This window comes from Sus scrofa, chromosome 14 (assembly GCF_054392235.1).
Source record: "Sus scrofa isolate SSC_HxYL_T2T_F1_AM1 chromosome 14, Sscrofa_HxYL_maternal_Yorkshire_Landrace_v2.0, whole genome shotgun sequence".
NCBI classification, from domain to species: Eukaryota; Metazoa; Chordata; class Mammalia; order Artiodactyla; family Suidae; genus Sus; species Sus scrofa.
The window spans coordinates 113,839,922-113,864,885 of NC_139396.1; the positions used below are offsets into that span (position 1 = coordinate 113,839,922).

Consider the following 24,964-nt stretch of genomic DNA (forward strand, 5'->3'; position numbering starts at 1 on the left):
TCATTGCACAAATTCACCTAAGGACTATAATATATGCTTTTTTTCCTAAAGGGAAAGGACCTTAAGAATCTAATAAGAACAAAGGATAAATTAAAAAGTATCTTTACTGTATATATACCTTTACTGACGAGCCTTGTCTTTGTAGTATTTTTGTTTCCTGTTGTGGCCTTTTTTTTTTTCCTGCCTAGAGAAGTTCTTTTAGTATTTGTTGTAAGGTTGGTTTAGTGTTGCTGAATTCTCTTAGCTTTTGCTTATCTGTGAAGCTTTTGATTTCTCCTTCAAATCTGAATGAGAGCCTTGCTGGGTAGAGTATTCTTGGTTGGAGGTTTTTACCTTTCATCATGTTAAGTATATCATGCCACTCCCTTCTGGCCTGCAGAGTTTCTGCTGAAAAATCTGCTGATAACCTTATCGGGGTTCCCTCATATGTTATTTGTTTCTTTTCCCTAGCTGCTTTCAATATTTTCTCTTTGTCATTAATTTTGGTTAGTTTGATTAATATGTGTCTCAGTTGTTTTTCTCCTTGGGTTTACTTTATATGGTACTTGTTGCACTTCCTGGATTTAAGTGAGGGGTTCCTTTCCCATGTTAGGGAAGTTTTTGGCTATTATCTCTTGGAATATTTTTTCTGTCCCCTTCTCTCTCTCTTCTCCTTCTGGCACCCCTATAATATGGATGTTGGTGCGTTTAACATTATCCCAGAGTTCTCTGAGACTCTCTTCATTTATTTGCAATCTTTTTTCTCTTTTTTGTTCTGCATCCGTAATTTCTTCTAATCTGTCCTCCACCTCGCTTATTCCTTATTCTGCCTCCTGTATTCTGCTGTTAGCTGCTTCTGATGAATTTTTTATTTCAGTTACTGTATTTTTCATCTCTTCTTGTTTAAATTTTATATCTTGTATCTCTTTGGTCAGTGTTTCCTGTAAGTTATCCATCTTTGCCTCCAGCTTATTTCCAATGTCTGGCATCATCTTCAGCATCAACAGTCTCAAGTCTTTTTCCTGGAGGCTGAGAATCTCCTCATTGCTTAGCTGATTTTCTGGGGGTTTTTCTTTCTCCCTGATCTGAGTTATAGTTCTCTGTCTTTTCACTTTTATAGTTTCTTGGTGTGGTGACCTTTTTACAGATAATAGAGTTGTAGCCTCTCTTACTTCTGGTGTCTGCCCACCTTGTGGCTGAAGTTGGTATGGGGGCTTGCTGTTGGCTTCCTGATGGGAGGGACTGATGCCTGCCCACTAGTAGGTGGAGCTGATTCCTATCCCTATGGTGTGTGCGGCTTTGTCTCTGGGTGAAATGAGAGGCTGCTGTGTGCCTGGAGGGGTCTTGAGGCAGCCTGTATACTGACAGGCGGGCTGTGATCCCAACTGGATTGCTGTTTGCCCAGGGGCTTCTCAGTGCTGATGGGCAGGGCCAGACTTTCCCAAAATGGCCACCTCCAAAGAAAGGCACACTGCTGAATATTCCTGAGAGCTTTGCTTCCAATATCCTTCCCCCAAAACAAGCCACACTCACCCCTGTTTTCTGAGGAGGTCCTCCAAGAACTGCAGTCAGGTTTGACCCAGATTCCTATGGAGACTTTGCTTTGCCCTGGGACCCAGTGCACATGAAAGTCTGTGTGTGCCTTTTAAGAATGTGGTCTCCATTTCCCCCAGTCCCGCGGAGCTCCTCTGCACAAGCCCCACTGGCCTTCAATGCTAGATGCTCCGGGGGCTCTTTCTCCCAGTGCCAGATCCCCCCACGTGGAAGTTTCATGTGGGGCTCAGAACTCTCACTCCTGTAGGTGAGTCTCTGTGAACCAGTTACTTTCCAGTCTGTGGGGCTTCCTACTCAGGAGTTATAGGGTTGCTTATATCATGTAATCGCCCCTCCTACCTCTTGATGTGGCCTCCTCTTGTCTTCCGGAGTAGGATATCTTTTTGAAAGTTTCTGATCTGTTTGGTTGAAGATTGCTCAGTATTTGGTTGTAAATTTTGTTGTTTTTAGGAGAGAAGTTGAGCTCCAGTCCTTCTATTCTGCCATCTTAATCCCATCTATTTTTGCTCTTATTTCTGCTGCTTTGCGAGACTGACCTGAGAATATATTCATAAGGTTGATATCAGAGAATGTTTTGCCTATGTTCTCTTCCATGAGTTTGATGGTATCTTGTCTTATATTTAAGTCTTTAAGCCAAGAGTGTTTTAATTACTAAATTAAAGGAAAACATGACTGTGGTTTGTTGCCTGTCAAATTTTGGAAAATTGTCACAGCCAGTATTATTTCAAATATTTCTTCTTGGAGTTTCCACGTGGCTCAGTGATTAATGAACCCAACTACTATACATGAGGACACGGGTTCAATTAGTGGCCTCGCTCAATGGGTTGGGCATCCAGGATTGCCATGAGCTGCAGTGTAGGTCACAGAGGTGGCTTATATCCTACATTGCTATGGCTGTGGTATAGGCTGGCAGCTATAGCTCTGATTAAACCCCTAGACTGGGAACCTCCATATGCCATGGGTACAGCCTTAAAAAAAAAGACAAAAGATAAATATTTCTTCTGCTCCATTTTTCTGTTTTCTTTTTAGTATTCTAGAACCCATATTCTATACCCTTTGAAATTTTCCTATAGGTCTTAGATGCACTGTTTTGTTTTCATCATTATATTTTATCTTTGTATTTCAGTGTAGGAATTTTTGATAGACCTGTCTTCAAAGTTACTGGTTCTTTCCTCAGCCATATTGAGTCTGATCAAAAATATTCTTCATTACTATTACATTGCTTTACATATCTATTATTCTTTAGAGTTTCCATCTTTCTGTTATAGTACCCATATGTTCTTGCCTTTCTCTTAGATCCCTTCATATATTAATCATAGTTACTTTAAATTCTCTCTCTGGTAATATGTCCATGTCATATCTGAGTCTGGTTTTGATTATTGCTTTCTAACTTCAGACTATGTTTTTTTCTTGCCTTTTAGTATCCCTTGTATTTTTTGTTGAAAGCTGGCTATGTTGTATCAGGTAATAAGAACTTAGCTATAAAAAAATTAAAAAATAATTTTTAAAAGGACTGAAGTAGATTCTTTTAGTGAGATTTTTTATTAATCTAGCTAGGAGTTAGGTTGTGTCTAAAGTTTGTTAGTTACAGGTGACAGAGACATCTAAATCCTCTAGTTTTGTTTTGTCTTTCCTGTTGATTTTGGGCTTCCTTAAGAACTTTTCAGCCATAGTCTCTGACTTGAAGTTCTTTCAACTGTAATCTTCAGTTATTATGCTGGAGCATTATTAGTGTGATGGGAAGGTATTCGTGTTGTGGGGCAATGGTGGCAGGAAGAATTCTAAAATCTTATGATTATCTCAGTTTTTTGGTAGATCTGTGTCACTGGTCTGTGATTGTCACAAATGTTTCTTAGTTTCCCTCTTTTTCCCTACTTCAGGGAGACAAGGCTTAAAGGAGCTGGAGTTGGAGAAACATCCTTCTCTCAGATGGGATAAGGTTCTAGTAAAGTATTTTTACCCTGGAGAGTAGGTCTGAGTTCTGGAGAACTCTCTGGGAAGGTTTCTAAATGATTACTTTTCCCTTCCCTCACTCAGAGCCAAAAGAAGTGTGTGTGTGTGTGTGTGTGTGTGTGTGTGTGTGTGTGTGTGTGTGTGTGTGTGTGTGTGTGTGTGTGTATTTTGCCCTTTACCATGATTATGGGAGGTAAAGCCAACAAAAATATGTTGATCCCCCACCACATGCCTCCAAGACTTTCTCACTCTCAAGGTAGTCCACATTCAGTTTCCAACAATTCATTGAAATCATTACATAAGGGCTCCCAGCAATGTATGGCTCTAGCAGCCTCTACTCCAGGTAAGAAGATCTCAGCTGTGACTCTTTGGATTTTGCCTGTCTCTCTAGATTCAGGGGTGGCATTTTGCCTTGTGTCCTCAGTTCTTCAATAAGTCCAAAAAAAGTTGCTGGTTTTCAATTTGTTCAGCTTTTTCTTGTAAAGACAAAGGTGACAACTTCCAAACTTTTCACACGTTGGATAGTTCACATGCTCTTTTTATACACAACTATTTGCATGCACACAATACATACTCACATAATAGCTATATTCATGTAGGTAAATAAAATCATATTAAAAGGAAATCAAGAAGTTCCCTGGTGGCTCAGTGGGTTAAGGACACTGTATTGTCACTGCTATGATTTGGGTCACTGCTATGGTACAGGTTGGATCCCTGGCCCAGGAACTTCCACACAATGTAGGTTAGGCAGAAAAAAAAGAAAAGAAAGGAAAAAGAAAAAGAAAAAAAAGAGAGAGAGAAAGAAAGGAAGGCAATGGATTGTATTGATAATTACTAGATTCAGAAAGTTAAACTGCATTCGTACAGGGCCAATTATCCATTCACCATACATGACTGTCCTCAAGTGATTTTACTTGTAACCACTGCAAGGTATGGACAAGAAAGGCCTTTTGAGAGAAGCTTTTCCCTGCCTTTGCTGCTCTCTCAGCTGCCCTTTCTGAATGTTCAGTGAACACTGGGTTCTATCCAGTCATCTCACAGTTTCTCCACTGGGCTGTCTGTGGGGGCAGCAAATGTTAGCTTCTCACAGTAATGCGTGAGTTGCCTCAGAACACACCCACCAGCTGACTCTGCACCAGATTTTGGGGAAATCAGATTCCAGATGTGAAACCAAGCAGACCTCTCTGCTACTATCTATCCCTACACATTTCAGATAATCGGAAACCAATCCACAATTTCAAGCATCCCAAAATGTCTGATAAACCTTTGCAATAGGCTATAGAGGAACAAGACAGATTTATCCAGGGACAACTGGCTTGAAATCAAATAGCTCAGAGTGTTTTTTAAAACATCATGTTCTTGACAAAGATCAGGATTTTGCCAACCCAGTCTTCCCCATTTAAAGCCCCTGGGTCCATTCCACGTGGTTCTGGTTCCTTTTTCCTGGGCTCTATCTGAGATGATGCAAGGACCATGGGATTATTTTATGTCCATGAATCTTTGAAACTTTGACTCCATCCTGCCCTCATGCCATCATGATTCTCCCAAGTGGGCTACACAGCATGGCCCAGCCCCCCAACCCACCCCAAATGGATGTTTGCCCAAGGTCAGTCAAACTCCCAACCAGTGCGGTTTCACAATCTATAGTGTCATGACCTCTCATGAGTAGCACCCCATTCTCTCTCCCTAAGAGTCCCCTGATACACTCCTGGTGCTTGGCAAATATGAAACCACAAACAGAACTGGAGTTCACGGACACGGTCAGCTCAAAGGGGATTTCCTCAATATGCATTCTTTTCTGAGAACCTCATTGATTGTTCTCCTGAGGCCGATTGTGGAAAAAAAAAACCTCTGTACTCATCCCATTTGGGTAGACCAAGGACCTTATTAATAGGAAATTAGCAATAAAAGAGCTGATATGAGGGAAGTGAGATGTCTTGCAATTGAAAGTCCTCTGGGGCAGCTCTGAAGTTGCTAGGAAAGAACATATTTTAGAGGGAAGAATGACAGTCAAGTCACCTGACTTCCCGTGGTAGAAGTCTACAGGAAAATATAACTGGGAGCTCTGTGCGGGGTGACTCTAAGACCTGCAACCAGGGTGCTTATGTTTAATTATAATTATAATTAAAGTAATGGATACACATGATTAAAAATCAAATCCCCTGTAAAAGTCTTAAAATAATATTTATATATTTCTTATCCCTGTTTCACTCCCAAAGGACAACTAACTTAGGGCTTATATAAAATGAGTTTGGAAGTGTTTCCCCCTCTTCCATTTTCTGGACAATACTGTATAGAATTGGCAGTATTTATTCTTTAAATATATTTCAGAATTTGCCAGTGAACCCATCTGGATCTGGACATTTCTTTTTCAGAAGAGTTTGAACAACATAGTCAATTTGTTTCATAGAGGTTGTCAGTTTAATTTTGAATGACTTTTGATAATTTGTGGTTTTTAAGGATATGGTCCATTTTTTCAGGTTTTTTAATTGAAGTATTGTTGATTTATAATATTATTTAAGTTTCAGGTGTACAACACAGTGACTCACAATTTTTAAAGGTTATACTGAATTTATAGCTATAAAATATTGGCCATAGTTGCTGTGGTATACAATATATCCTTGTAGCTATTTATTTTACACATAGCGGTTTATACCTCTTAATTTCCTACTCCTAGTCTGACTCTCTTTCCTTCCCTCTCCCCACTGTCAACAGTCCATTTTTTTCTACATTGTCAATATTATGAGCATAAAGCTGTTCATAAGTTTTGCTAATTTTTAATGTCTGCAAGATCTATAGTGATATCCCTTCTATTATTCCAGATATTAATAACTTGGTGTCTCCTCTCCTTTTATCATTGTCAGTCTTTCCAGAGATTTATTTTTTAAAGCATCAGCTTTGAGTTTTATTGATTTTTCTCTATTGTTTTTCTGTTTTAAAGTTCATTGATTTCTGGTTTTATCTTTATTATCTTTTTCCTTCAGCTTGCTTTGATAGTATTTTCTCTTTTCTTCCCTAGAGCATTAAGATGGAAGATTAGGTTATGTATTTGAAACTCCTCCCTATTTTCCAAAAAAAACCCAGTTAATTCTGTAAATTTCCCTGATACCACTCCACATCTCCTTACATTTCACAAATTTTATATGCAAGTTTCCATTTTTACTAAGTTCAAAATATTTTCTACTTTCCTCTGAAATGTGTATTCTGCTGTTTGCACAGACAATGCTATAAATGTCAGTTGGATCCATCTATTACATAGTATTGTCCGTTTTTCTAAAATCTTGCTGATTTTCTTTCCATTAGTGCTATCTATCACTGACAAGAGTACTGAAGTCTTCAGCTAAGACTGTGGGCTTGTTTATTAATCCTTTCAGATCTGCCATCTTTTTCTTTACACATTTTGAAGCTTGTATTTTTGGTTCCACACACTTATGACTACACTGTCTTTTAAGGAAATTATCTCTTTTATCATTAATTTTCTTTCTTGTCCCTGGTACTTTTCTTTGCTCTAAAGTTTACTTTCCAGCATTATTTTAGTGTTTGCACAGTACATATTCTTCCAACCTTTAGTTTTTAACCTACCTGTCACATTACCATTATATACAGTGTACAGTTGGGTCATGTGTTTGTTTATCCATTCTAACAATCTGTCTCTTAATTGGTGTGTTTAGACCATTTGTATTTAATGTACTTACTGATATATTTAAATTTAGTTTAACATTTTATATCTGATTTATGCTTATTACCTCTGTTTTCCATTTTCTTGCTTCCTCTTTCCTGCCTTCTTTTGGTATATTTGAGCATTTTTTAATATTCTATTTTCATCTATCTCCTGTTTTGAATATATCTTTCTATATTGTTTGTTTGTCTGTTTGTCTCAGTGATTGCTCTAGGGATTATAATAAACATATTAAACTTTAAAAATCTAGAGTCAATGCTTTATAACTTCAAGAGAAATGTATAGACCTTACCAATACACAGGTCCCTTTCACCACCCTCTTTTATGTGGTAGTTATCTGAAGTACTACATCTATGTGCACTGAAACTCATTGACAAAATGTTATAATATTTGCTTTCATTCATCCATCATATTTTAAAGAATTGAAAGGAAAAGTAGTTTACTATATTCATCCAGAATCTCTGTTGCTTTTCCTTCATCCCTCATGTTTCAAGTTTCCCCCTAACAATTTTACTTTTATTGAAAGAATTTACTGTAGAATTTCTTTTATAGCACTTCTGGCAACAAACTCTTTTAATTTTCCTTCATCTGTGAACATCCTTATTTTATCTTTATTCCTAAAGGATGTTTTTGCTGAATACAGAAATTCTGGAGGGACTACTCTTTGCTTTCAGTCCTTTAAAAATATGCCACGTCCTTATGATTTCCACAATTTGTGGTTATAAATCTACACCCATTCAAATCATTATTTCCTGTTATTTCTTTTGCTGCTCTCAAGATTTTTTTTTTGCCTTCATTGTTCAGTAATTTTATTATGTTGTGTTTTGCATGGATTTCTTTGGGTTTACCCTGCTTGTGGTTCACTGAGCTTCTTGTGGGCTTATATATTTTGTTAAATTGGGGAAATATTCAGCCATTATTTCTTCATTTTTTTGTACTATTATTTCACATCCCAGACCACAGCGGCTCAAAGACACCTAAAAATACTATGGACATCAACTTTTCAATTGGAGGAGTTGTGATCACAAAAAGGTGGAGTGAACCCATATTGCTCTTTTTCCTTCCTTTCTTTTCCTGCAATCTGACCCTGGATGGGGGAACGGCTGCAAGAATCATGCATCAGAGCAGGGCTAATAAAGCTCAGTTTTCTGGCTACAAGACTGATTGTGAGAACCCTGGGAAGCTGGAAGTACCAGAAAGACTGACCTGTATTCTTCTTTTTTATGATTTTCTGTCTACTACATTTCATCTTAGAAAACTGTATCTTGACACTCCTCATGCTCACTGAAGTGAGGACCCCCCCATAGCAAATTTCGTTCTGCTTCCTTCTCAAAATTGAACAATCTCTATTCCTTCTTGGTGCCAGTCCACACCCATAATCTTCCTTAACCCTGGCCCATCCTCACATGTGTTCAAGGTTCCAGTTCTATTTCCTCTTTTATCTTATGCATAAATTATTATAAATAAATGTATAGATGAAGCTGATTATATTAAAATACTGTTATAAAATTATTTTAAAATCATGTTTATTTATGTATACATTAAATAAAAATAATTTGCAGCAGGTATAATAACTACTGCAATTTCAAAGTAGATGGGCATTTTGAGATTTTTGGAAATTGTAATATATCTGAAAATGTAGAAAATTTCCATTGGTGAGAATAAATAGATAATTCATCAATAATATACTACAATATAATAATATTCTATAGACTTGAATGCCTGACTCAATAATATATGCAAGAACTAAGAATATCAACTAAGCAGAATACCAGCAGAATATCAGTTGACACCATTATAAACTAACTAGACTTAACAGATATACATTCCACCTAAGAACAGAAGAATGCATATTCCTCCCAAATGCACATGGAACATTCTCCACAATAAATCATATGCTAAGATATACAACAAACTTTAACAAATTTAAAAGGACTGAAATCATACGAAATCTGCTATCTGACCACAACAGAAAAAAACTCAGAAATTTACAGCAGGAAGAAAGTTGGGGAATTCACAAACATGTTGAAATTAAACAACAAACTCCTAAATAACTAATGAGCTGAGGAAGAAATCACCAGGAAAATTAGAAAATACTTTGTGATGAATGAAAATGAAAGGATCAAATGCCAAAACATACCAAATATAATTAAAGTATTGTTCAGAGGGAAATATACAGCTATAAAAACCTACATTTAAAAAAAAGATCAGGAGTTCCCATCTTGGCGCAGGGGAAACGAATCTGACTAGGAACCATGAGGTTGCGGGTTTGATCCCTGGCCTTGCTCACTGGGTTAAGGATCTGGCGTTGCCGTGAGCTGTGGTGTAGCTCACAGATGTGGCTCAGATCTGGCATTGCTGTGGCTCTGGTGTAGGCCGGCAGCAACAGCTTCAATTAGACCCCTAGCCTGGGAACCTCCATATGCCATGGGTGCAGCCCTAAAAAGACAAAAGACAAATAAAGAAAGAAAGAAAGAAGAAGGTCAATAACTTTCCACCTTAAGACATTGGAAAAAGAACAAATTATACTTAAAAACAAGCATATGGAAAGAAATAACAGTAGTAATCAATGAAACGGAGAATAGAGAAACAACAAAGAAAATGAACAAAACTAAAATTTGATACTTAACAAAAAAATAAATAAAATCAACAAACTTTAGCTGAACTGTCAAAGGAAAAAAAGGAGTGAAGACTCAAATCATTAAAACCACAAATGCCTGACCCAGGAACTTCCTCATGCTGTAGGTGTGGCCGAAAACAAAATAAAACAACCCAAAAAACCCCAAACAAATGAAAGAGAATATTACCACCAAACTTGTAGAAATAAAAAGACTATAAAGTACTATGAACAACTATAAAGTAATAGATTATATAAACTAGATGAAATGGACAAATTTCTACAAAGACTCAAAATATTAAAACTGACTAAAGAAGCAATGGAAGTCTGAATAGTCTCAAAACAAAGAGACTGAATTAACAATCAAAAAAATTCCGCAAAGAAAAGTCCAGTCCCAAACGGCTTTACTGGTAAATTCTACTACACATTTAAGAATTAAAAACAATTCCTCACAAACTCACTCAAATTTTAGAAGAGGAAGGAACACTTCACAATTCATTGTGTGAGGACAATATTACCTTGATACCAAAAATAGACAAAGATATGAAAGCAAAAATCTTCAGCAAAATACTATAAAATTGAACTCAGTAACATATAAAAAGGATTCCAAACCATTACTAAGTGGGATCTATTCCAAGAATGTAAGGCTGGTTAAACATTAGAAAACCAATTAATGAATACACTATATTTACAGAACAAAAGACCAAAAAAAAATCACTTGTTCATCTCAATAGACACAGCAAAAGCATTTAATAAAATCCAAAGCCCTTTATTAATGAAAGTAGCCAAAAAACTAAAACAAAAGGGAAACTGCCCCACCTGATAAAGGACATCCTTGAAAACCCACAGTTAACATCAAAGACTGGATGCTTTCCCACTAAGATCAGGAACAAGATAAAGATGCGTGCTTTCCCCTGCTTCAATTTAATGTTGTACTGGAGATTCTAGCCCGACCATTTAGGCAAGCACAATAAATAAATGGCATCCACACTAATATGGAAGAAACTATCTTCCATAAATAATGTATATAGTAATAAGAGATAGTAAAACTATCTCTATTTGCAGATAACATGATCTTTATGCAGAAAAATCCTAAGGAATTCACTAAAAAAAAAAAAATTAGAATAAACCACTAAGCAAGTTTGCAGTAAACAACATCAATATACAGAAGTCAACTGACAATGTTGATATTGTTTACTAAACTTGCTCAATTGTTTACTATACTAACTATATTTTAGTGAATTCCTCAGGATTTTCTGCATAAAGATCATGTTATCTGCAAATAGAGATAGTTTTACTATCTCTCATTACCATATACATTATGATGGAGCATGATAATGTGAGAAAAAAGAATGTAAAGAATATATGTATGTATGTGTGACTGGGCCACCTTGCTGTACAGTAGAAAATTGACAGAACACTGTAAACCAGATATAATGTAAAATAATAAAAATCATTAATAAAAAGTCAACTGTATATCTGTACATTTGAAATGAATAATCAGAAAATTAAATTAAAATTTAAAAGTTATTTACATTATTATATTTATTATGTTAATTTGTTATCATGTTATTGGTGTGAACAAAAAGAATAACTAAGAATAAATTTTTAAAAAGTGCAAACTTATACTCTGAAAACTATAAACATTGCTGAAAGAACTTAAAGACCTAAATGAATGGAAAGACATTCTCAGTTTATGCATTTCAGGATTTAATATTGGTAGGATGGTGATACTACCAAAAACGATCTATATATTCATTACAATCCCTATCAAAATTCGAGCTGCCTATTTTGCAGAAATTGACAAGCTTATTATAAAATATCAAAATGCAAGGGGCCAGAATAGCCAAAACAATCTTGAAAAGAGAGAACAAAGTTGAAGGACCTACACTTGGCAATTTCAAAACTTAATACAAAGCTATAGTATTCAAGATAGCCTAGTACTAGCAAAAAGGTAGACACAGAGGTCAAAGGGACAGAATTGGAAGCCAAGAAATAAACTTTCACTCTGATCATCAACTGGTTTTCAAAGAGGGTCCAAATATAATTCAGTGAGGAAAGAATAGTCTTTTCAAGAAACAATGTTCAAAAATAGGCTATCCCACATGCAAAAGAATAATTCTGGACCCCCACCTCACACCATATGCAAAAATGAACTTACAGTGGAATAAAGACCTAAATGTAAAGACAAAATCCCTTAATGTCTTAGGAGAAAACATAGGCATAAATATTTGTAACCTTTTATTAGGCAATGGTTCATTAGATAAGACACCAAAAGCACAAGTTAAAAAAGGAAAAATAGGTAAATTGGATTCTAACAAAACTGAAATCATTTGTGTTTCAGAGTATCACTAAAAAGTAAAAATGCAGTCCACAGAAGGGAAGACAACATCTACAAATCACATATCTGATAGCTGACTTTTTCTTTGTTTTTGCTTATTAGGGCCACATCCAAGCCACATGGAAGTTCCCAGGCTCGGGGTCAAATTGGAGCTACAGCTGCCAGCCTACACCACAGCCACAGCAATGCAGGATCTGAGCCATGTCTGCGACCTACACCACAGTTCATGGCACTGAGTGAAACCAAGGATTGAACCCTCATCCTCACGGATGCTGGTTGGATTTGTTTCACTGTGTCAAGACGGGAACTCCCATAGTTGACTTTTATCTAGAATAAAAAACTCTTTTAAATCAATAATAAAAAGACAACCCAAATTCAAATAGGCAGCAGATCTAAACAAACATTTCTCCAAGGGAGATATACAAATGCCCAAAAAGCTTATACAAGGATGCAACATCATTAACCATCAGGGAAATGCAAATCAAAACTACAGTGAGAGAGTTCCCATTGCGGCACAGCGGAAACGAATCCAACTAGGAACCATGAGGTTTCGGGTTCAATCCCTGGCCTCGCTCAGTGGATTAAGGATCCAGCGTTGCTGTGAGCTGTGGTGTAGGTCAAAAACACAGCTCGGATCTGGAATTGCTGTGGCTGTGGCATAGGCCAGCAGCTGTAGCTCCAATTAGACTCCTAGCCTGGGAACCTCCACATGCTGCAGATGCAGCCCTAAAAATACAAAAAGACAAAAAAAAAAAAAAAAAAAAAACACTACAGTGAGATACCACTTTATATTCAATAGGATAGCTGTGGTCAGAAAGTCAGATAATAACAAGAGTCAGACAAGGATGTGAAGAATTTGGTACCTTCATACATTGCTGGTGGGAATGAAAGTAAAAATGGTGCAGCCACTTTGCAAAACAGTCTGGCAATTCCTCAAATGGTTAAACATAGTTACTATATGACCCAGCAATTTCATCCCTAGGGGTATATTCAAGAGAAATAAAAACATATGTCCAAACAAAAACTTATACATGAATATTCCCAGCAGCATTCCCAGCATTCCCAGAAAGTAGAATCAACCCAAATGTCCATGAGCTGATAAACAGATAAATAAAATATCTTATATACATGCAATGGAATATTACCTGACAATGAAAACTAATGAAGCACTGATATATGCTACAATATGGGTGATTCTTAAAAACATTACATAAGTGGGAAAACCAATCACAAAATACCATATTCTTGTTGTGGTAAAGAAAATGTCCTAAATTTGATTATGATGCTGAGTGCAAAATTCTGTGAATATAGCAAAAACTACTGACTTAAACATTGTTAAGTGAATTTTCTGATGTGCAAATTATATCTGAATAAAGCTGATATATGTTTTTTCCTATCAATGAAAAAACAGGCATTCTTAATACTACTGGGCTTTGGGGATTATATTCACAATTGAAGGAAATTCTAAATAGTTAGTGAAAATAATAGCATATATACATTTTTTTCCCATCAGATTCACTAAATTCAATTTAAGATTCAATGCTTTAGAACAATTGTTCTCAAACTCTATCTTATGTTAGAAGGGTTTGTTATAACACAGATTTCAGGGTCCCATATCCAGAGATTCTAATTCAGTGTGTCTGGGATGAAGCCCAATAGTATGTATTTCCAACAAGTTTCAGGTGATGCTAATGTTTCTGGTTAAAGATCCACACTTCAAAAACCACTTCTCTAAAGGAAAGGTGAAGAAGAAAATATTTAACTTTCATTTGCTATGGAAAGCTTTTCAAAGGATACCATCCTATTCTGAAATATTGGCTTTGTCTGGCTTTTAATTCTCAAGCCCTTCCTCTCTCCCTCATGGGCCTATTTTATTTAAAGGATCATGATATAGGCTGCCACAATGAACAAATTAGTCAACCTCCCCTAAATATTGAGAAGTATACTGGTACTACTAAGTTTCCACACTGTAGTTCACATGGTCGAGTGTGAACTTTCCTATTCAGCCAAGACTTAAAGGATTTTGAGGCTTCACTCACCCTCCCTTAATCCAGGGAAACACACACACACACACCTTATTCCAAATGAGTTCTGGCAAAGAGCCTCTCCCATCAATAACACAGGCGCAGTCTGCTGTTTGGATCTCCCTCTTCTCTTCAAAATTCACCCACACCCCAATCCACATACCCCATAGCAGTAGCAATTTTATAAAGGAGATGGCAGAGAAGCTTGCATCATCCAAACCCAACATAATAAAACATAACACCATCAGACATTTCTCTTTGCCCTTTTTGGATTTGTTCTCAACTCCAGAGCCCTTAACCATCTCCTTCCATAAGTGACAATACTTCTTCCTTTGTCTTGCTCTTTCATCTTCCCTCCTGGCTTTGTCTCTGTAGGAACATCGAATTCCTCCTTCTCCCATTTATTAGGCAGAGTTTTTCTCTTCCTCATGGGAACTAGGCATCAGCCCAAAACCCAGGTCCTAGAAGCTTGTTTTTATCCCCTCAGTAGTCTTATACAGCAAATTTCCCAAAAAAGCCAAATCTCTTCTGAGTAAAGAATTCTTATAATAAGTTCGAAGAAGAGAAAATATTTCTTCACTTTATGACATGTGAGTCTCAGAAGAGACATTTGTTTTCAGATTCTAGGGGCATTTTACCCCAACTCTCAATGCTTTGTCAGAAGTGAAAGCCCAGTACAGCAATTCCACTTTAAGTATGCATTTGTTATAAGCATTGTTTCCTATAGATGTGTGGGGTTCCCTGTGGTCATTCTTCCCTCTACACACCAAGAACACACTGTACTATGTGGATAGTGCAGGGCCTCAGACCAGTTCCTCCTTTCGCAGCTCCTCCAGAGGAACATCGTTGGAACCAACCAGTCCTACCCCTTTAAGTGAGAGAAACAAATTGCAGGTTTAACACAACTTCAGCCAACTCCAATACTCGACAGTTTGAAAGGTTATACCCCAAGTCACTCAATACCAGTTGAGGGAAGCAAAGCATACCCACATCTCAGGTGAATTCAACACGTAGCCCCAGGAAAACAATGGACTAAGGAAAGAACTACAGCAGTGGAAATTCCTGTGCTCTGCTGCTCAGCTCACAAGCCTCACCCATACCATACTCCATTCTGTTTAAATGGCTTCTGATCTCCTATTCTCAGGCCCCAGTACCTGTGGCTCCAGCTTACAAAAGTGGGCATGTGTCTTCAGTCTCTTCTAATTTCTTCTTCTATTATCTCCCCGGCTCCTTAGCCCATGTGAGGACTAATGTCCTGTTTCACTTTTACTAGATTAAATGGCTGAGATGAGATACTGACTGGAAGCTTTGCCTATGCCCAGTGTTATCAAATCACTGTAAAGATTACAGTGGAGACAGCTGTCTGTGGAGAACAAGGGTGTTTAAAACCATGTTCAAGAGGTCCTGGTTCTTGACGTGATATTACCACGGTCACTCATTTATGTCACCTATCCATATGCTACAATTACCAAACAATTACTATTATTACCAAAAAATTACTATTATTACCATACACAATTTTTTAAGGTAAATTAAAAAATAGAGAAATAAAGATTCTATTTTACCTTTATTTCTTCTCCAACGTTCTTCTTTTCTTTATGTAGACAGTTTCTCTCACCTGTACCATAATTCCTTTTACCTGAAGAATGTCTGAAACAATCCTTCCAGGACAGGTCTGCTGGTGATGAATTTCCTCAGTTTTTGTTTTTCTAAGAAAGTTTTTATTTCGCCTTACCTTCTGGAGGATGAGTTTGCAGCATACAGATGGCAGGAGGCAGGTTTTTCACCACTGGAGTGGAAGTTAACAGATAATATAGGGCAAGAGGCCAAAATGTTCCATCCTGGAATAGATTAGAGTTGAGGAAATAGTTGAAATGCATGTTTAGATTAATACGTATACAGATAGCTACATATAGAAATACATATGTTAAATATATATATGCATACATACATATGGGTCAGTATATACACATATATTTCCTTCTTCTGTCCTCTGACAGGACCCAGAAGCAAAGACATTTGAAATAAATATGTCTTTGAGGTCATTCCATGGAGTATAAATAAATATGTTTAATTATTTCTAGTAACTATACAATGTATATAATACAAATTTGCCTAAAATTTACTTTGTTTCTGCTATTTTCAAATAAATATTGTTTGAAATTTTTTTTTTTTCTTTTAAGGGTCTACACTATGGCATATGGAAGTTCCCAGGCTAGGGGTCGAATCAGAGCTGCAGCTGCTGGCTTACACCACAGCCACGGCAAAGCAGAATCTGATCCAAGCTGCATCTGTGACCCATGCCACAATCCATGCCATAGCTTGCAGCAATGCTGGATCCTTAACCCACTGAGTGAGGCCAGGGATTGGTCCCACATCCTCAAGGATACTAGCTGGATTCTTAACCCACTGAACCACAATGGGAACTCTGAAACATTTTTTCTTCATTCAACATAGTTTTATAATTTTAGAGGTTACACAAAATTTTATTGCACCAAAGTGCCATCATTTATTAAACTCTAATGTTGGGTATTTAGGTTATTTCCAATTTCCCTTGGATTTAAGTGCAAATTTGTGAAACACTGGGTTTCTGGATTAGATTAGGGCATTGTGCACCATCTAAAATTGGCAACAAAATAAAGTCCAAATTTTCAGATTCTTAATGAAAGGATACACTAACATCACCCAAGAGTGAAGTTTCCATATATTTCTCTTTGTCAGATCCAAAAGTTCAGCCATCATTGGCAAAGAGCTAGTGTGTAATAATTTCTTTAATTTTACTTCTTTATCATCTATTCATTCAATTTACATGAATTTTTATTCCAAGTGTACTGTATTCTAGGCACTCTGCTGGGTTCCAATGAAACGGGCAGACTACCTCCCCGACATTGTGGGACTTAGAGTAAGGAAAATAAACAGTACAGCAGTAAAACAAACATACATAAGATAGAACACATATGGAAGGAGACTGGCTATATTTAAGTCACTTACTATGTACTTCCCTGGGAAAGTTATTTAACCTCTGGACTTCAGTTTCCTCATCTGAAAAACAGAGAAAAAAAACCAGTTAACATGTGTAAAATGCTTAGAAGAGTCCTTGGTACATATTAAAGACTCAACACATTTTAGCTATTATTGTTGTTTGCATTAATTATTCATTGCCACATAAATTACCCCAAAATCTGGCAGCTAAAAACAACAAGCATTTGTCATCCCCCATTGTTTCTCATGGTCAGGGATCCAGAAGCAGTTCAGCTGGGGGGTTCTGATTCAGGGCCACTCATGAAGCTGCAAGTCATTTGAAGACTTGGCTGGAGCTGGAGGGTATCTTCCAAGATGCATTTTGGCAGGAGGCCTCAGTTCCTCATCCTGTGGATTTCTCTATAGGGCTGCTTAAGAGAACTACCATGATGTTCAGCTTTCCCTGGAGCAAGTGATCCTGGAAAACGATGCAGTGCCTTTTATGACCTAGTCTTGGAATGCCTACACATCACCACCTCTACCCAAATCTGTTTGTCAAGGGTGGTCACCAAGTGCTGCTTTCACTTAAGGACAGTAAAAATAGAGTTTACTTTTCAAACAGGGTTAAAGAGATTGTGGACATACTATAAAACACCACACAGATGCAGAAGGACCCCCTCAGTGCCTCACCCACAGAAGTGGTTCTCTCTCTCCACTCTTTTTTTTTTTTTCCTGTTATTATTTTTATTATTTTTCATTGTTATTAAGGGGTTTCAAGAGGATTCATCCTAATTCTCTCTCTTCTATTTCAGAATGTCTGAAATCCCTTTAACCAAAGACAAACTGATAAAAATTAAATAAAATTCTCCAAGAGAGTTTACTTTTGGTAAAACCAGAAAATAAGTCAGCAGTATCATATCCTTCCCTTATTCTGCTTTTTTTTTATACACCAGGATCTCATTGCTTATCCATTCCAAAGGCAATAGTTTGCATCTACTAACCCAAAATTCCCAGTCCACCCACTTCCTCTCCCTCTCCCCTCCCCCTTGACAACCATAAGTCTGTTCTCCAAGTCCATGATTTTCTTTTCTGTCTCTCCACTCTTTTCTGACTCTCTCAGTACAATGGTGTACACAACAGAGCCACTACATAATATTCATTTACTGAACTGTGTTTTATAAACCTTTTACTGTTCTTACAAATCCAGATCATCTTCATCATCATTTACACATAGTTACTCTTTTGGTCCTGATTTTTATGTCAAATAAAAGCAAGTAATAGGTCAATGACTCTTTGAAACCAGGCAAACTTCAATTCCTTTCAATACACCTCTCTCAAATTTCTTTATTTTACTCAAGAAGCATCTGTAAAGTCCTAAAAAATGTAGACCGGTAAAAAACCACAGCAGGACACTAGAGGCAACGTCCAAATACACTGGGCCAGGTCAGCTACACTTGGAAAACCTCCTCCAGGTCTCCCCATGGCTGCCTGTCAGGTTTCACCTGGCCTTTGGTTTTTTCTTTTCTTAGTATCCCCAAAGCAACATTTATTTACTCATTGAATTCCAAAATGTTTAATTTAGAAGCCTGGCATTTCATAAACACCAATCTGGATTGATGTGGGCTGACATGCATGGTGCTGTCAGAATACACAAGGGCAATCATCAAAAAATTACGAAAATTAATCCATGATTCTAAAACAATCACTACTAAGAAAAAGTTGCAGGTATCAAACCTAGATGCATTGCATTGAAAAGAAGGTTTATGCACATCATAATTTAAAGAGGCAAAACAAGGCACTACTGAAACCTCATGTTAGGCAGTTATGAACCTGATAGAAAGAAGCAAGTGATCTCAGCTTCCCTTAACAGTTTCCCACTAGCTGAAGAATGAGATGAGAGGGATGAAATCATTTTTGCACGCTAAACTGTATTGCTAAACAAAACACTATCAGCTTGTTTTAAATGGATCATTTAAATACCAACTATAGCCTGCATTGGTTAATTCTCCTTTCCAACTCCCCTAGTGCTTTCTCCCGCATTTCACCTACATCAGCAGGCATAACAAAATGCAACCTTCAGAACTCACCTGTGTACACAATTCGAAAAGGGAGCTCCCGTGAGCTCAAAGCAACCGGCAGTCAGTCCAGCAATGCCCATGAATTTATTGGGAACTGCTTCCTGGAGGTTGGAGTCGCTGCCATACAGAGAGGTGTAGCAGGAGATACTTAATGATGGTGATGAGGAAGGATGGGTGGCGATGCGCTAGGAGCGGTGGTAGGGGGAGTGGCGAAGCCCCTCAGTTGCCTTCTCCTGCTCTGTCTTCCTCCCGGTCCGCTGGTCCAGAGAGTGAGGCGGCCTGGCAGCAGCTACATTGATGAGCATGGAGTCCTTATAGGAATCCTCCTTTAACGTGTCCAGCAGGGCTATGGCATCATTGAAGGCTAAGGAGGCAGGCCTGCTCAGTGCGTTCTGGATTTCCTGGTACAGCACTGAGAAGGAGGGCCGGCCCATGGGATGCGGGCCTCAGCTGCGCGTGGTCTTTGCTGATTTCGAAGGCTTCCTTGTAGGCAGCGCCCCATGCTTCGACCGCACTGTTTGGCTTCTCTCAGGGAGCCGCCTCTGCCAGGTAGCGGTAGTAGTTGCCTTCATTTTCAGGTAGAAGTCCTTGCTCTCATTCTGGAAATCACTGCAATTCTTCGTGAGGAACTTGTCTGGCAGACTCAGCACGTCGTTGCACACCATTTCCAGCTCCCTCGCCATCCTCTCCCGGTAAGCCTGAACCTCATCCAGTCTCTTCTCATTTCCGTTTAGCCGTGGTTTTCTGCTCCATGCTGCTGGGCTCGCTCCATGTTCTTGTAGGCCACGAAGGGGAGGTTTCGGTCTTTATTGGAGAGGTTTGTTGAGATTGGTCACCGCCTTCATGACGGAGGCCACGTCGTCCTAACACTCTGCCATCTCGTCTAGGCCAGCCGCGCCTGCTGCAGCAGCTTCCAGGGTCCCCCCTTGTCCCTGCGGTCGAGCCTATCTCGCCCATGTTTCCACCGCAGGTGGTGGAGGTTGCCGCCGCGCAAGCGCACTGGCTTGCTGGCTAGCCTAGGCTTCAGGCTGCACACAGCGCCCCTAGCCCCGGAATGCGGAAAAGACAAGCAACAAGCATCTGCGCGGGTGGGCGGGGCAATCGGAGAACTCAGGACTCCGCAACTGGGTTTCTTATAGACCCGTTCTCTTCCATTAAATGTTAACCTTCTGTTCTGTTAGAAATGAGTGGGAGTATGGGCCAGATTCTGTGAGCGTCCCTTGTAGGAAAGTTGCCACCACAAATTCATGTTCTTTCATCACCGGGTGAATGTGCCCTTCAAGGGCCCCAATGCCATTCAGTTAAGTAATGACCTTGGGCGTGAGGCACTGCTCTACAGAAACACCAAATAAGGTAGGCTCTGTGGAATTAAAATTCATTCTTAGTGTCAAAGTTGTCCAGAATAGTCTGGACACCACTGTCAGCCTACTCTGCTAGACCAAATTCTGGCAGACCTCTCCCTCATCCCTGTATCAGCCGTGGAGGGAGAAGAGGATGTGCTGCTCCCAGATGGCCGGCTCTGCATTCTCAGGACATAAAGCATGTTTTTAGGAGCAGAGTCCACCAAAAATCCCTTAGGATAAAGGGCCAAAATCCTGGAGTGTGCCCCAGGCCCTGTGTGATTCTCCCCTGCCTAATGTTTCCTCCCTGTTTCCTGCCTCCAGTCACTCTGCTCTATCAGAGCTCCGAATGACTTCCCTTTCTGGAATGTTCTTTTCCTTCCTTCTTCTGGAGAGCACCTAAAGACATTTCAGTCTAACGCTCTCCCAACTGAGCTTTTGCAGCCACTGATTGAAATATGATTTCTTAAGGGAGGCTTTGTCTCAGCCCTGCCATCTCCAGAGCTCAAGTTTGCTAGTCATATGCTTTCACAGCCACCAATACCATTGAGATTAATTAATTCTTAGTATGATGATATAGTCAACTCCTGCCTTCCCTGGTAGATTTTAGTTCACGGAGGGCAGGTATCATGTCTCGTGTTCACTCATGGATCACTAACTCCAAGAACTACATAAATGTTAATATGCTCAATAAATATTAGTGGAATTAAATGAATGGAAACTTAGGATATGGCAGCCTGGCCACTCAGAAGACTCTCCAGTTTTCCTCCCTGCCTTTCTCTCTCTCTCATGCCCCTTCTGTCTGTGATCCTGGACACTGATTACCATATCTCTTCATTCTCTTTATCCTGTTGGATTGAAGAACAGCCTAAGACCAACTGTTTCCTGGTTAATTTCCCATACTTGGAATGCTGGCACTTCCTACTGTGTCCCTCATCCCTGGTGACCTTACTGGTTAGGAAAGGACATTGGACATGAGTAAAGAAGAGGACATCTCACTTCACAATATCAAGCTATTCTTTTTTCTGTGATCAGTACCAAGCTCTCTTTTGTCCCCTATGTTTTCTCATGATATCTATACCCCACACTATCCCTTCCAAACTCACCAAGACACTACCTGTTACTGGCTCTCCTCTAGCATTTAAAAGTTTCCACTTAAGCCTACTGATCCTGGAATGAAGCTGTTTCTAGTATTAACAACTATCAATATCATCTGATTTGCCAATATGTCTGAATTTTGTTTGGGGAGACTTTTGTTTGTTTACTTGTTTGCCTATGAATGAGATTATGGGTTTGTATATCAACAAATATACTCTAAATTCTTTTTTTTAAGTTCCTCTTCTCTTTTAAGATAAATTCCAAATTATTTCAAAATTCAGAGAGCCCTTTAGATCTGCCCATTCAGTATGGTGGCCACAAGCTACACATGGCTATTTGAATTTAAATACAAAGTAATTAAAATGAATTTAGTTCAATTCATTTAATACAATTTTCTTCACTTTCATTAGCCACATTTCCCATGCTCAAAAGCCACATGTAACTACTGGCTACCATATTAGTGCAGATATAGGATATTTCCTTCAGCAGAGAATTTTTTTTCTTAAAAAAAATGGTAAATAAGGGCATGCTTTGCTTTTACTTCCCAGTGTCCTGCAGGATTGTCCTGGTGGAGCTTTCTATTCACAAGCTGTGAGTCCATCTCAAAGCTTTGTGCCCTGGCCTTCCACCTCATTTCCCCATCCTCTAGGATATAGGTCTGATGCTTTCATTCATTGCTCTATAGATAGCTCGGGCACTGCCCTTGCTGACACCATCCGTTCTCTTACTATAATTTCCACCAGGCAGGCCAAGCTCTTGCTTTTAATGAATAACTCTTTCAAATTCAAAGTATGGTAAAAGAAACAGATCCAAAGAGATGCCTCATCAACAATTTCCTGAAGTCAGAGTTTGCTAATCTCCAGATAATAACCTCCTTCTGGAAAACAAAGGAGCCAGAAGCTGAATACAGTGACATTCATTCTTCTTATTGAATGTGCAGGGAGGCCCAAACAGAACTTCCTGAAGCTGTGGGCACCTCCCATTTCCACTGTGCCTCTCACCTGGCTAAGCAGACAGGATTTCCTCTTGGAAAATTCCTCCTAGAAAGACTTTTCTTCTAAGGTCTTCTGCTCAAAACCGTCTGTCTTTCCACAAATCAACATCTGCTTTTCTCTAAAAGAAAAGGAAAAAGCTATTCATTTTATTTACGACGAGATAACTGCTCTGAAAACAACACAAGAATGAATGACACATGAAATGGACAAATCTCCAGATTCCCTTCTTTGGCAGACATTCCATAAGTGGTCACTGCCTGCCTAGTTAAGGTTCTTTCTTCCTTTAGCATAACTCAGCAGAGAGGTGAGAAAGAAGCATATATCCTGCCAATCTCTCAACCTATGAAGACAATGCAGGAAGAGGTATTGTTCAGGTCAAATGCACCCCTGATGATGGATTTCTTGGGCTCTTTAAGACCACATGGGAAACATACCCTCCACTTTCCCTATCCCCTAGTATTTTTCAAAAGCAATCTGACTAAAAGGAAGCAGGCTTGGGGACAAGTCTCAGAGCACCACTTCTATAGCAAGTGGACTATACCACTTGTGGTGCAGGCCACTTGGGCTGGCTTTAGCCCTTCAGTATTTATTTGCCATCCCTACCAACCTGTCTTAGCCAATACTTAGACAACTGGAAGGCAACAGAGCCTCAGAGTAGCTCCTGACCCTATAAAAACTGCACAGGTTTGAATGCGGACAACAGGACATTAATAGGAGATCATGCAGAAGCTATTTTTCATATGTAAGTCATAATTTTAAAGGATGAAAAGACAAAAGGGGATGTTATCATAGGACAAGACAGGTGGTGAACATGGGTTCAAGGGCAGTAACTATGGTTTCACTGGAAGAAGAGAGACACCTTCCACTATAGCTGAAAGAAAGAAAGAATGGACAAGCCAGATAGTTTTTGAGTGTTTGATGGAGATTGGAAAACACCAGTCCATGTAGATGGATGCTCAGAAAACTGTAAACTTGCTGAGGGTATAAGATGGGTTGAGATGTAGTAGGCTCATGCATTTTAACTCACACTGCAACTCCTTGTTTTTATCTATAGCTGAACTGACCTCCTTCATGAACCCCAACTGCTAGTGATTAAGGAAAACAATCTCTGTGTAAAAACTAATTTATTTTGATCTTTTACACCAAATAGTCTTTACGGGTTGGAGGGAAAGGCTGACTTTCTCAGATTCTCTCCCACTTATTCATTCCCTAAAATGACAACTGGGGTAGGAGGTGAAACATGTGCAGAGAAGACCCTTAATGACGATGGCTTTGATCTTGGGTGCCATGTTTCAGGCTTCTCATGTTTCAGGCTTCTTTGCCTTTTCTTCAGTAGTCTCATGGGAGTATCCATCGTGGCGCAGCAGGAAGGAATCCAACTAGGAACCATGAGGTTGCAGGTTCACTCAGTGGGTTAAGGATCTGGCGTTGCCATGAGCTGTGGTGTAGGTCAGATGCGGCTCAGATCAAAAGTTGCTGTGGCTGTGGCGTAGGCCAGCAGCTACAGCTCCAAATGGACCCCTAGCCTGAGAACCTCCATATGCCGCCCTAAGAAAGCAAAAAAAACCAAAAAACAAAAAACAAAAAAAAACAAAAAAGTACTCTCATGATTTGGTCTTTGATTTTTGGCTACTGCATCCATGCTAGACAGCTTTTCATTCTATGATAGAAGGTGGAGAAGGAATTAAAACTGTGTGTACTGGGGAGTGGGGGCAATTAACTGCCTTGGGTCTGCATAGGCAGTCAAGGGTGCCAAGAGCTTAGCGATCTCTGTAGACTTGTTAAGGACCAGGGCTTCCCACCTTTGCTACAGCCCCTTCTGTGACCCTATTCTGTTTTGGGGGCTTCCTCTTCTTTTTCATATGCTTAGATGCCCCTGTTTCCTTCCCATTGCCTCAACATTTTCTGAAATCCCATGTCAGCTTGATAACCTGCCCTAAACAAACCCATTCCATCCCCTTCATTTTAAAGGATTTGTTCTCTTTGGGGTTTCATTAATTATATGGCAAGGAAAAAACGAAAAGTGTGCCCTGCCTTCCATTTTGCATTATGATTTACTAAAAGCTTTGAAAGTTGTGAAATATCCCTGGCAGTGATGTGCTGGCTCCAGCCCACAGATGTAGCTGTGTAATGTTTTAACTGTTCCTCCTTCTTCAACTTCAATTTTAATTTTTGCTCTAAACTGAGAATTCGATATAAAGTTGTTTTAGTTTTTTTGTTTTGTTTTTTGGGCCACACCAGCACATAGAAGTTCCCAGGCTAGGGGTTGAATCAGAGCTATAGCTGCTGGCCTATATCACAGCCACAGCAATGTCAGATCCAAGCCTCCTCGTCTGCAACCTACA

The 24,964-nt window shown here is 38.9% G+C and overlaps 1 protein-coding gene across 2 annotated transcripts in view; it reads right to left on the reverse strand.

Annotated features, from left to right (window-relative positions):
• Nucleotides 1–24,964, reverse strand: part of LOC102167823 (uncharacterized) — a 770,457-nt gene that overhangs the window by 239,062 nt on the left and 506,431 nt on the right. Inside the window, exons 11-13 of one of the 2 annotated variants that reach the window (XR_014827555.1) lie at nucleotides 22,626–22,737; nucleotides 17,139–17,189; nucleotides 15,883–15,988 (exon numbers count right to left, since the gene is read on the reverse strand). The gene's annotated coding sequence lies outside the window, so the exon portion shown is untranslated. Of the gene's footprint in view, nucleotides 1–15,845; nucleotides 15,989–17,138; nucleotides 17,190–22,625; nucleotides 22,738–24,964 lie in introns of those variants that run through there. The other variant, XR_014827520.1, reaches the window with a different exon arrangement.